Source organism: Silene latifolia, chromosome 6 (genome assembly GCF_048544455.1).
Source record: "Silene latifolia isolate original U9 population chromosome 6, ASM4854445v1, whole genome shotgun sequence".
NCBI lineage: Eukaryota > Viridiplantae > Streptophyta > Magnoliopsida > Caryophyllales > Caryophyllaceae > Silene > Silene latifolia.
In genome coordinates, this window is record NC_133531.1 from 117158054 (window position 1) to 117170721 (window position 12668).

The window sequence follows — 12668 nt, forward strand, 5'->3', positions numbered from 1 at the left end:
ACCAACAAAGACATACACAAAAGCGACTTGACAACATGGATAAGCACTCGTCAGCAGCGTCAACACATCCGGCATTAGAGATTCATGCTGCAAAGGTGTACACATATTCAGCTTTCAACACATTCAAACAAGAAGCCTTCTTCTCAATTGATACATGTAGAACAGGAGGTTTCACTGAGAGAGGCGAAATAGAGATAACTATTGTCAAAGATTCAACCGTAAAGAAGAATTTTGAAGTTGTGTACGTGACAGGTGTAGTTTACACTTCCTATGACATTTACACTTTCTGTTTTTACCTCTTTTAAATTCCTATAACTTAACATTTACACTTCCTATAACTTAACATTTACACTTCTAATAACTTAACATTTACACTTCCCATTAGTTTACATTTACACTTCCTATTAGTTTGCATATACACTTCTATTAACTTAACATTTACACTTTACAATTGATGACATTTACACTTTACATCATATGACATTTACACATGTAAATCCCCTATAACTTAACATTTACACTTCTGATACCTTAACATTTACACTTCCTATTAGATTACATTTACACTTCTAATTACTTAGCATTTACACTTTACAATTCATGACATTTACACTTTAGATCATTACATTTACACTTCTAATGAATTCACATTTACACTTTACAATTCAATACATTTACACTTTACATAAGTCTCACTGTTTTTAACGTTCACACTTACATGATAGCTTTATCTGATGACGAAGGTACACGTAGAGCAAGCTGCAGTTGTACGATGTTTGAAAGAACAGGAATCCTATGCCGCCATATAATATGGATTTTTTCAGCAAGTGGGATAAAGACTATACCGAACATTATGTTCGAATAGATGGATGAAAGAGTATCTCCGATTAAGGATTTTCACATCTAATGGTGAAGGAACAGAAAACATGCAAGTCATCGATGAAAAACAAATTGCAATGTCAATAATGTGGTCGAGAAGTTCATGAAGTCAGTAGGACTCCTTCGAGACAAAGGAATAGCCGATGTTGTGACTTTTCCACTCGTAATTAGATCATTTAGACAGTCCCTCTCACCATTAGAGGAAGTGTTGAATAAAAATCAACAAATGGAGAAATTTCTGAATTGTACGGCATGTGAGGTAGTCACGATATTGCCACCAAAGAATTCGAAAAACAAGGGGACCAGGAAAAAGAAAGATTGTCAGACAAAACAAAAGCAATGGTGTTGGCTAGGAAACCCAAACGTAAGTGTAAGAATTGCAAGAGAATGGCAAATCACGACAAGAGAAATCGCCTAACCCCTTCTCAAAGACACACACCATTGTGCGAAGGGTCGTCCGAACTTAAGAGGATGAAGGAGAGGAGGGAAGAGCTGGAGTCAGGAGAAGAATAGACGTCGGATCGGTGACAAGTGTTGCTTTATATATTTTGAGTGTGTAACTTAAAACTTTGATGTGCTATAATCTGGAGCAAGCGGCGATAGGAATTGGTCTCATGGCAACAGTAACTTTGAAATGCAGTTGGTGTAACTTTTAGTAACACCAACATTAGAGTTACACTGGCATAAGACCAAAATCTCTCTGTTTTATTAGATAGCCAAACATTGTGTTACTTGAACTTATTTTGGATTACTTATGTTATTTCAAGTAACAGTTACACTTATTTTCAAATAACTAGTGTTAACATTTACACTTCCCATGTCAGCACATTTACACTTCCAGTAACTTCACATTTACACATACTATATCCTCACATTTACACTTTGAATATCTTCACATTTACACTTCCAATTTACTCAGTGTTAACATTTACACTTCCCATGTCAGCACATTTACACTTCCAGTAACTTCACATTTGCACATACTATATCCTCACATTTACACTTTGAATATCTTCACATTTACACATACTATATCCTCACATTTACACTTCCAATTTACTCAGTGTTAACATTTACACTTCCCATGTCAAGACATTTACACTTCCAAAGAACTTCACATTTACACATACTATATCCTCACATTTATACTTCTCCTATATTCAAATTTACACTTCCTATTTGTTGTTAGTTACACTTTTTTTGTTCACATTTACACTTGGGCTGTCACCACATTTACACTTCCCATGTCACCACATTTACACTGCATTCAATTTAAATTCAGTGTGTTTATATTCAAACTTTCAGTATGTTAAAGTTGACACCGATGATGTTAACATTTACACTTTAAGTGTGTTAACATTTACACTTAAAGTGTAAATGTGACTAAATTACAAGTGTGATAACAGTTACACTTGCAATTTAGTCACATTTACACTTTGAATAAACTATGACTATAAATGCCAACAATTACACTTCATTACTGTAAAGCTTCATTAGTGTAATTTACAATTACACTTCATTACTGTAAAGCTTACACTTGCAAAACATTATTTACTAAGTTCAAGAGTGCCAAACAAAATACATTTTAAAAAAAAAATGTCCACAAATTGTTCACTTTTTCGACAACACAGCCTTAATTTTGCGCTTCTTTTGTAACTTGGCCCATAAATCTTCTTTTCCAGCGATAAACCCATTCAACTTTGCTTCAAAAATGTCTCTGTTGACATTTATGTCAGCTAGAACAAGCGTCGCCACCAACTCGACTACCAAGTACCGTCGATTCCTCTTCCTCTCCAAGTCTGGATGCTCAAAAGGTAGACCCTCGTACATCAAGATATACATCATACGAAGAAAACCCCGATTCTGTTATGTTAGGAAGGGGTGTTTGGCGCCTGAACGGGATTTGCCGATGCTCAAAGCTAGTAATCTCATATCCCCTGTCCGTTCTGACGTCCAAATAATCGCTAACAGCTGATGCCACTTGGCGAGTAACATTGCACATCTCAGACTGATCCCAGTTGGCATGATGTTGGTAGTCAAGGAGATCCACAGTTTGTTGTCCAAAATTTATACACACGCATGCAAAGTGACCACCAATGTTGACAGGTACGAAGATAAACTCGGCATTCAGGTTGAAAGTTTTATCACAGTCCTGGATGAAGGTATCCCAAATGTGATACAGCCGATCAGTGATGTCATTAGACTGTGAGCCTGCTTCACGTATATCCATAAGCTGCATGATACATTCCTGTTCAGGGGAGTGAGTGAGACTTCATAATAAAAGAAAGAACTAATGTATAACTTTGAGGCTTTGTGCGCTGGGAGGAGGGGGGGACGGTGTACCATATGACGTATCCCAAAGAAGGCCATCCTAGGAAGTAAGTGTTCAGCAGACTCCAAATGGTTCAGCAAAACAGCCCACGACTCAATGACAACAGGCGACATTACAACCTCAGGAAGCATGGTCATGATGTCGGACCGTATGCAAATGGCGTCGCATGCCTCTTTGTACCAAGAGATTGATTCACTGCAATAAAACACACGTATAATAGTAAGAAATTGAGAAGTAGTTACAAATTAAATATCGTAACGAATTGGCCCTGTTATAAGAGACAGGCAGGAACTAACGAATTTTCAAAGTTGTAGTCGTCTAACAGGCAATAGTCCACCGCATGCTTTCGACGTGATCGAATACCCCTGACCAGACTTTGATTGTTCCGTAAGAAGGTCGAGACAACAAGAGTTTGCGTGCAGCTGACCCCCTGATCAATTGAGCAACCAAGCCATCCCCCGCCCGGGGACGGCCTCCGTACGGTGACAACGGTTGGCTACCCGACGATCGCGCAACGACGCTTGAACAACAAATGGGCGCTTTCCGCTGTATGGCTACGGGATTGACCAGGGCTTCCTTCTACGCGTTTAGGGGTGGGATCGCAACACGAGGTCGTTTCGTACGTAATCTCTTCCTCATCGTCCGGACTCCGCTTCGTGTAACATTGGAGACCAGGTTTTCCAGCGGGTTCAGACCTTGACCATACTTATCTCTGAATTGGGTTATCCTTGAGCGAACGCTCTCCCTCACTTTGTTATGGTCACTCAGGATAAGAATCGACACCACTTCAGCCCGGACGAGGTTCAGAACGTCCATCTCACCTAAGGCGCGATCAAATAGCTTCCCATTGAAAAGCGACATGTGTATCATCATGTACACCCCGCAATCAAACGCAGAATAACCCGTGCCTTGCCATTTAAATTCGACATTCACAAATTTGAACCCAAAGAACCTTTGATCCTCGACAAACCCTTTAGACTCGGATACGCACCCATTAAATCACACTGTAAAAGGAATTAAAAAAAAAGTCAATTGAAGAACAGTGTTTACAATTCCAGAATACATCAACACTGAAGAACAAATTACGGAATGCTATTTATAATTATTACCGCAATGCGGGAAATTCCAAAATATGGAAGCTTCTCAAAATCATCGTCGTATCGACGGTTGTCCAAATACTCTATCTGCTCGGAAACGAAGTTTATGCATGCACAGCTGTAATGATCATTATTGCCAGATAAGATCGGGATGAAGACCTGGCGGGTGTGACAACAAAGACATAAAAGATACACTCAGTAAAAAATTCAGATTTACTTTTTCAATAATTCGTCACATTTACAGTCCCTGTGTCATGACATTTACACTTTCCATATATTCACATTTACACTACATATGTCATGACATTTACACTTCGTATTTAGTCACCTTTACACTACCCGTCTCATAGCTTTTACACTTCACTATATCTCACATTTACACTTCCAAAGTGCTGACATTTACACTTTCCATATTCACATTTACACTACATATGTCATGACATTTACACTTCGTATTTAGTCACCTTTACACTACCCGTCTCATAGCTTTTACACTTCACTATATCTCACATTTACACTTCCAAAGTGCTGACATTTACACTTTCCATATTCACATTTACACTTTAAATGCGATCACATTTACACTTCCTGTTTAGTCACCTTTACACTCCCTATGTCATCACATTTACACTTTCTATATGTTCACATTTCCACAATACATACATCATGGCATTTACAGTTCACTGTGTCTCACGTTTACACTTCATATGTCATGACATTTACACTTTACATATTTTCACATTTACATTTTATGTGTCTTGACATTTACACTTTCTATTTAGTCACCTTTACACTCGCTATGTCAATATATTTACACTTTCTATATAATCACATTTACACTATACATCATAACATTTACACTTCACTACGTATCACATTTACACTTCATGTTCCATGACATTTACACTTTCTTCTTAATCACATCCAGGCATTTACACTTTCTGTGAAAATCACATATACACTTTCGGTGTGATGACATTTACACTTCACAATAGGTCACATTTACACTTACCATATCAGATCCAAGTTGAAATGGAGACAAACAGGATTGAATCCAAGCATCCCACCCAGCCCAGATTTCGTCCTTTTTGTCAAGAACAATTCCTTTCTTCTTGGCTTTCCAAATTTCGGTGTGTGGCTCTGTTCAAACAAAAGCGCGCTATTAAATTTAGACACTTACTAATCAATTAAATTGGAACTATAAAAATTGCATTGAGTGAGGATAGGGCAAGTACAGTGTGACTAAGCCCGAAGAAACAACGAGAGGATGCAATCAGTGCGGTTTGGTCGTACATCATCTTATTGATTAGTAGGCACCAACAATCGATTACAGAATTCATAACTTCTTGTCCAGGTTCAAGGGTTAACATGTCTTCCCGTGACACGAAGAAAAAGTCTGAAAAAACTGCCAATTCTTCCCTACAAAAAAAGTTTGATTTATATAAGGCAAACATGGTTACGACAACATATAAGTATTAATATGTTTAACATAGAAATTAATCGACTCACCCTTTCAACCAAGCTTCTGATTTGTTAAATACGTAGTCCAGGACATATTTCCTTTCCTTAAAAACACCCCTAAATAAATTCTTATTCAAATTTGCAGGTCTACAGAATAAAGCCCCTCGGGCATGGGTTCCCACAATCCATGGTGCAAGTCGATTCTCGGGGACCACTTCCATGCACTTTGTAAGGGCTCGGGTGAATGAAATAGGAAAGGGTGGTGATCCATATTACTACGGGGGACATAAATTTCCCGACCATCCGCGGAACGGTGGTTGAGAAGGGCTCGCCACATCGTCTTTCCAAAATCCTCACCCGGAACCCCTTAAACGCCTCGGCTAGCTCGCAGTAGATATAAACGTACATGAAATTCCGGCAACTTAAACTCGGAGGATGGTGCTTCAACAATAACCTTATCTCGAACCCTCCGCAACATCCATGGGCTTGTCATCATTCTCAAATGAACCAGGGCAACCAGGTTGTTCAAGAGGCCCTCACCTTCCTCGTTGACCATGCCACTACCAATCTCTAAACCTTCTTGCGATGCATCTTCACGCACTGTGGTCGAAACAACGCCAGGCTCACCATCCGGTGCTTTCGTACCACCGACTTGGTGTGTCGGCCAACGATTCCACTCCACTCCCGGTGCACCGCTAGCTTCCCACCTCACCAGGCACTAGTCCAACCCCGAGTGGTTCGGGCCCGCGGCAGGGCCCCTGCTCTTGGGACGGCTCCATGTCCATGCCCTGCACAGCCTCATCCTGGACTGTCAGTGCACCACCCTGTGCCACTTCAATGTCACATTGCCCTCGACAACTTTTTCAACGCATTATCGATATCATTTGCCGCTATAAATTTCAACTCAAATGAAGATGATCCATCTTCAATTGACGGACTACCACATCCACACCCACCTTGTTTACTACTTTTGAAGAAGACGGCTCCCCTTCTTCGCCAAAAAAGGCCCCTGTTCTTGAGCGACTCCATATCCATACCCCGCACAATCTCATCCTCACCTATCTCGACGTGACCCTCCGCCACTTCACCGCCACCATCCCCAACATTCGCCAAACCTTGCAGCGCATTATCAATATCGTGGTCAAAATAAATTTTAGTTGAATCAAGATGAACCATCTTGTTGATCGACCTACCACATCCGCATCACCCTTATTCGTTGCTTCTGACTTACACTTCTGGACAACATCTTCAGTTTTCTCTGGGCCACCACTAGTGTCAGGCACTTCCCCTCCCAAACTTTCCTGCTCCTCGTTCAATGAGGACTTTGTGTACGCTTCTTCAACTTCATCCGGGCTATAAATTTTCTCTAGAATCTGCCGATCAGTGTATTGAGTCAAGTCGTCGGTTAAATCTAGCCCGCATTCCTCTTCCTCTCGTCGACAGGCTTCGTTAAGTTCAGCGGTGTTGTAGAAATCAGCGGTCTCCATTACCTCTGACATCGCCGCATCACCTGCTTTATCATGTAAATCAGAATCTTCTGCAAGTGATACAGGCTCTACAGTAGGCGTAAACTCGAACTTAGGAGCCTTCGTCTTTTTTTTCTTGCTTGCCTTTTTTTTCTTGGCCACCTTCCCAACATCCGACAATGAGGGAGCGTTATCATTATACTTTTTCATTTGGGAAGCTAAATTTCCAACTTCTTCAACATATTCCTTCACCTTTGCTCCTTCAAAAAAAGCTTGCGTCGCTTGTGAAGGAACAAGATCAGTTGAAGAAGTAGCACCTGTTGTTAATTTCTTAAGCATTTCAAGCTTTTGCATCCGTATACCAGGAATAGAAGGCCACACACGTTCCTTTGAATCTTCAAGTACAGCTCGTGTACACCCTACAATTGGTAACAAAAAAAGATTTAAGACTCTAGATACACAAAATATACCTGCTCAATATATATATATATATTAAATAAAAATATGCGATTAATTAAACATTCATAACATAAATCTTACATCTACAGCCCTAGCTTTCAACTCATCGTCATCTTCAACACCGGGAGGGAGTTCAATCTGAATAAACTTCTTATCGGGTGATGTACCCGACGTTGAAATCAGAAGAGGCGTGGGGCTTGCCAATGGCGCCTTGGGCACGCCAGCTATAGCCAACATCGTATTACCAGTGTCCTTCTCATCTTGGGTCTTGTTTTGACATCGCGGGTACATCACCTTCGACAAAGTTAGGCGACCCAGTGGACCCACGTCCAACTCATCCTTTAACCTCTTCGATAGAGTTTTCGATCCCAATTTGAATAAGTGGAAGGCCATCGGGCAACTCTTGCCACGGTAATCATACCAAATTGAAAATAAGTAATCATAAGGAAAGGGATACAACCAAGCGGATGTGATCGCACATTGCGAGCCTCTAAGGCCGCAGCATTAGCTAGACATTCCAATACATACGAGCACCCGGTCATACTCCTAGTATGGCACTCACATCTTCAACCACTTTCAAAAGTTTGATTTCAATGCCGTTGTTCAATGTCGGCGCAAGGAATGATGAAATGCTAAGAAGCACAAACAAAGCGCGTAATTCATCGCCTCCATCTTTGAATTGCTCGACTCAATATAATTGAAGACGTCTCCTAAAGGAATAGAATCGGAATTTGATTTCACTTTGAACTTTTTGCGCCACGCTTGTTTTATGCGCACATATTTTTCATCTTTAGCACAGGCATGTGTCCAAAGAGGTACTATTTCCATCTCTCTCTCACCAACAGTAACATGAAACATCATAGACATCGTACTTAGTAACCATAAACTCCTTCAACTCCGACGCCCTGAAAACATGAGAACCATCGCTAAAAGCCTCAAGAAATTCAGGAACATGTGAAAGCGGGAAACTTCTGAGTTTAAGATGAAGCGACCCCCAAATCCAATCCTCTGTACAGCAGCTCGTTGGGCAATGTTAAGCTTACCAATAAGCTTGTGAAGCCGGTTGGGGCGACACTTGACGGAAAAAAGAGGGGTAACTTCCGGTTGTTGTTCACCTCCGGTACTTCTCCATCGATACCATCCGAATCAGAACAAAACTACATAAGAAATGCACAGTATCAGTCAACCTATAACAGTCTACACATTTACATTTACACTTACTCTATCCTCACATTTACACTTCCAGTATCTTCACATTTACACTTCCACTTTAGTCAGATTTACCCTTTATTTATTCACATTTACACTTCTCCTACACTCACATTTACACTTTCATTATCTTCACATTTACACTTCCACTTTAGTCAGATTTACCCTTTATTTGTTCACATTTACACTTACTCTATCCTCACATTTACACTTCCATTATCTTCACATTTACACTTCCACTTTAGTCAGATTTACCCTTTATTTGTTCACATTTACACTTACTCTATCCTCACATTTACACTTCCAGTATCTTCACATTTACACTTCCACTTTAGTCAGATTTACCCTTTATTTATTCACATTTACACTTCTCCTACACTCACATTTACACTTTCATTATCTTCACATTTACACTTCCACTTTAGTCAGATTTACCCTTTATTTGTTCACATTTACACTTACTCTATCCTCACATTTACACTTCCATTATCTTCACATTTACACTTCCACTTTAGTCAGATTTACCCTTTATTTGTTCACATTTACACTTACTCTATCCTCACATTTACACTTCCATTATCTTCACATTTACACTTCCACTTTAGTCAGATTTACCCTTTATTTGTTCACATTTACACTTACTCTATCCTCACATTTACACTTCCAGTATCTTCACATTTACACTTCCAATTTAGTCAGATTTACCCTTTATTTATTCACATTTACACTTACTCTATCCTCACATTTACACTTCCATTATCTTCACATTTACACTTCCACTTTAGTCAGATTTACCCTTTATTTGTTCACATTTACACTTACTCTATCCTCACATTTACACTTCCAGTATCTTCACATTTACACTTCCAATTTAGTCAGATTTACCCTTTATTTATTCACATTTACACTTACTCTATCCTCACATTTACACTTCCAGTATCTTCACATTTACACTTCCAATTTAGTCAGATTTACCCTTTATTTATTCACATTTACACTTACTCTATCCTCACATTTACACTTCCAGTATCTTCACATTTACACTTCCAATTTAGTCAGATTTACAGTTTTAGTGTTCACGTTTACACTTACTCTATCATCACATTTACACTTTGAATATCTTCACATTTACACTTCCAATTGAGTCAGATTTACGCTTTATTTGATAACATTTACACTTCTCCTATCCTCACATTTACACTTTCTGATTGTTCACATTTACACTTCTCCTATCCTCACATTTACACTTCGGCTGTCCTCACATTCACAGTCCCAATTACATCACATTTACAATCCCCAAAAACAGGCTCGATTAAAACCCTAACAAATACATTGTCACTACCCATCAATTGATTTACACTTTGTGAATTTAATTAAATATTCAAACACACAATAAAATCACAGAAATTGAAACACACAATAAAATTGAAACACGCAATAAAACAATTACGATCAAGCATAAATTGCAAAATAAAAAATTTAAACAAAGAAAAGAATAAAGGATGATCAATAAATTACCTTCAAACTGAGATAAAGAAACAAAGATAGGAACTACAAAGGTTTGAATGCGATAGAATACAGAAAAGAAATGGATTTGTTGTATTTGGTAAGCAAGAGAATGGAACAGTAAGGAATAGAAAAGAAATGAAGAAATGTGAAATGAAAGACAGGAATAAGGAAGGACGGTTTTTTGAAATTATGAGGAGGTTGTATGATCAAGTGGAGGAAAGTTGAATAACGTGCAAGTGATCGAGGGGAAACATACATGCAGAATGAAGTAAGTCTAATAGCCTAAGGAGAGAGGTAATTAGTCTACATATTATTTTAATGTTATAAGTTGCTTTTTGGTGTAATCTTAGCCATTCATCCTCACAATCTAAGGGCTATAAATGGGACTTATGGACTTAATGACTTAAGGTGGACTCACTTGATCCTTCCTCTATATATATATATATATATATATATATATATATATATATATATATATAGATTTAGGATCCGGTGAGAATGATCATTCGGTGAGAACGGTGAGAACACACTTCCCACTCAACTTTATGAACACCAAAAAAAGACGCTGCACACATTACTCTCTACAGTACTTCCCTCATACCATTTCCGTAAAAAGAAAAAAATTCCCAAATCTAACTACAACAACCCGCAAATCACCATTAATGGCCGACAATAACAACCCGCAATGGCGAAACACCATCCGAATTCTTTGAACTCACCGACATCGACATCGCTCACTCCACACCAAAACCTTCGAGTTGGAAAAACACAACTCTGAATCCGATGCGCGAGTCTCCGAGTTGGTTGCTGGGTTTGCGAAATTAGGTGCCGAATAAATTTTTTTTATTAACATCAACATTGGAATTGTTAGCCTAATTTCAATCGAAATTCGATTTGTCAATTTGTCGAACAATTAATCGATGAAACTGCTCAACTTTATCAGTTGTTGGAGCTAAACTCACCGTTCTCTCCATCGTCAACCGATGTGACGACCTTCAGCGGCTCAGTCTATGTCACATCACATAAAATCTCCTCGTCATCACCTTTGCTTTATCCGTCACCATCATCAAATTCATCATTGTTGAAGCAAAACGAAATTTGTGTATGTGTTTTACATATTAATGTATCTCAGATCTATTTTAATGTATCTAAACATAGATACATAAAATTACTTACTAGGTACATTATAATTGGTTTGAGGTACATCATAATAGAAACCAGATACATGATTTGATGAAAATAATCGAGATCTGGAGTTCGAATGTTGTAGGTTCCATTGTTGAATGGAGTTCATGGAGTTGTGCCGAAATCAGGAAGATGGTGAATATAGGGTGGTTAAGGATGTGGTACTTAAATTGGAGGAAGGAGAATCGAGAATCTGAGGTTCACAAAACTGGAAAGTCGGGGTTGATGATGCTCAATGGTGTGGCGTGGTGATGGGGAAGATGATCGAGCGAGGTTTAGGATGTGAGGAGGGACAGAAATTTCGCAGAGGTTCGCCGTAGTTTCACAGCTGACACCTTCAAGAATAAGACTTCTTTCGTGCGATAGGACTTTCTGTTGCTCAAAAGCAATAGATCGACTTGGCTACTCACCCATTGTGTCACTCCAGGTTCCTTTATTTATTTTATTACTAAACGAGATCTTTTCACTAAGTGTATAAATTGGTTCTTGTTTAATCAATTACTGCCATTACTCATAGGTCTATGCAGCTCTGTTGCGATCACCGCACATTCGCTTTTTGTATAAAGTCTTTGGATACCCCAAATTATGATTCAAACAAATATTAAATGAGTTTCAGTTTGCGCTTTCTTAAATCATAGTTCCAATATGGCTGTTCTAGAATTATTATGATCGATGACACTGTTTGCTTAATTTTTGTATCGATCAATTGCGGATAATCTTCATTTTCATTCTACACCAAGTGATTTAATTGATCTGAATCTCTTCAAGTCACTCGTTTGACCTTTGTAGAACAGATTGCAAATTGTCGGTCCAATGCCAATTTGAGAAAGGAAGTGACTTGAACGACCTTAGAAGGTTTGATACACGAAGTATTAGGCCATTCGAGCATCTATATTTCTTCCCAAGTATGTTATCCAGTAATTCCGGTGCACTTAAATTCATCATGTTGGAAAGCTCAAACATAATCTTTGTCTCTAGGTAGCAACTCAAAGTTGATAGTTACTCTCTTTGTCTTGGTCAATTCTTTAGTTTTTCCCTTTTTTGGCTGTTCCAATCATTCTTTTACGTTTC

The 12668-nt window shown here is 38.8% G+C and overlaps 2 long non-coding RNA genes across 2 annotated transcripts; one reads left to right on the forward strand and one right to left on the reverse strand.

Annotated features, from left to right (window-relative positions):
* Positions 1-4191: 4191 nt before the first annotated feature.
* On the reverse strand, positions 4192-5402 carry LOC141658928 (uncharacterized). The gene is made up of 3 exons (XR_012549530.1): positions 5321-5402; positions 4321-4467; positions 4192-4215 (listed from the first exon to the last, which is right to left on the reverse strand). It is a non-coding gene; the product is annotated as an uncharacterized LOC141658928 (long non-coding RNA).
* Positions 5403-10918: 5516 nt separating this feature from the next.
* LOC141587152 (uncharacterized) lies at positions 10919-12364 on the forward strand. The gene is made up of 2 exons (XR_012519711.1): positions 10919-11514; positions 11683-12364. It is a non-coding gene; the product is annotated as an uncharacterized LOC141587152 (long non-coding RNA).
* The last annotated feature ends 304 nt before the right edge of the window (positions 12365-12668 follow it).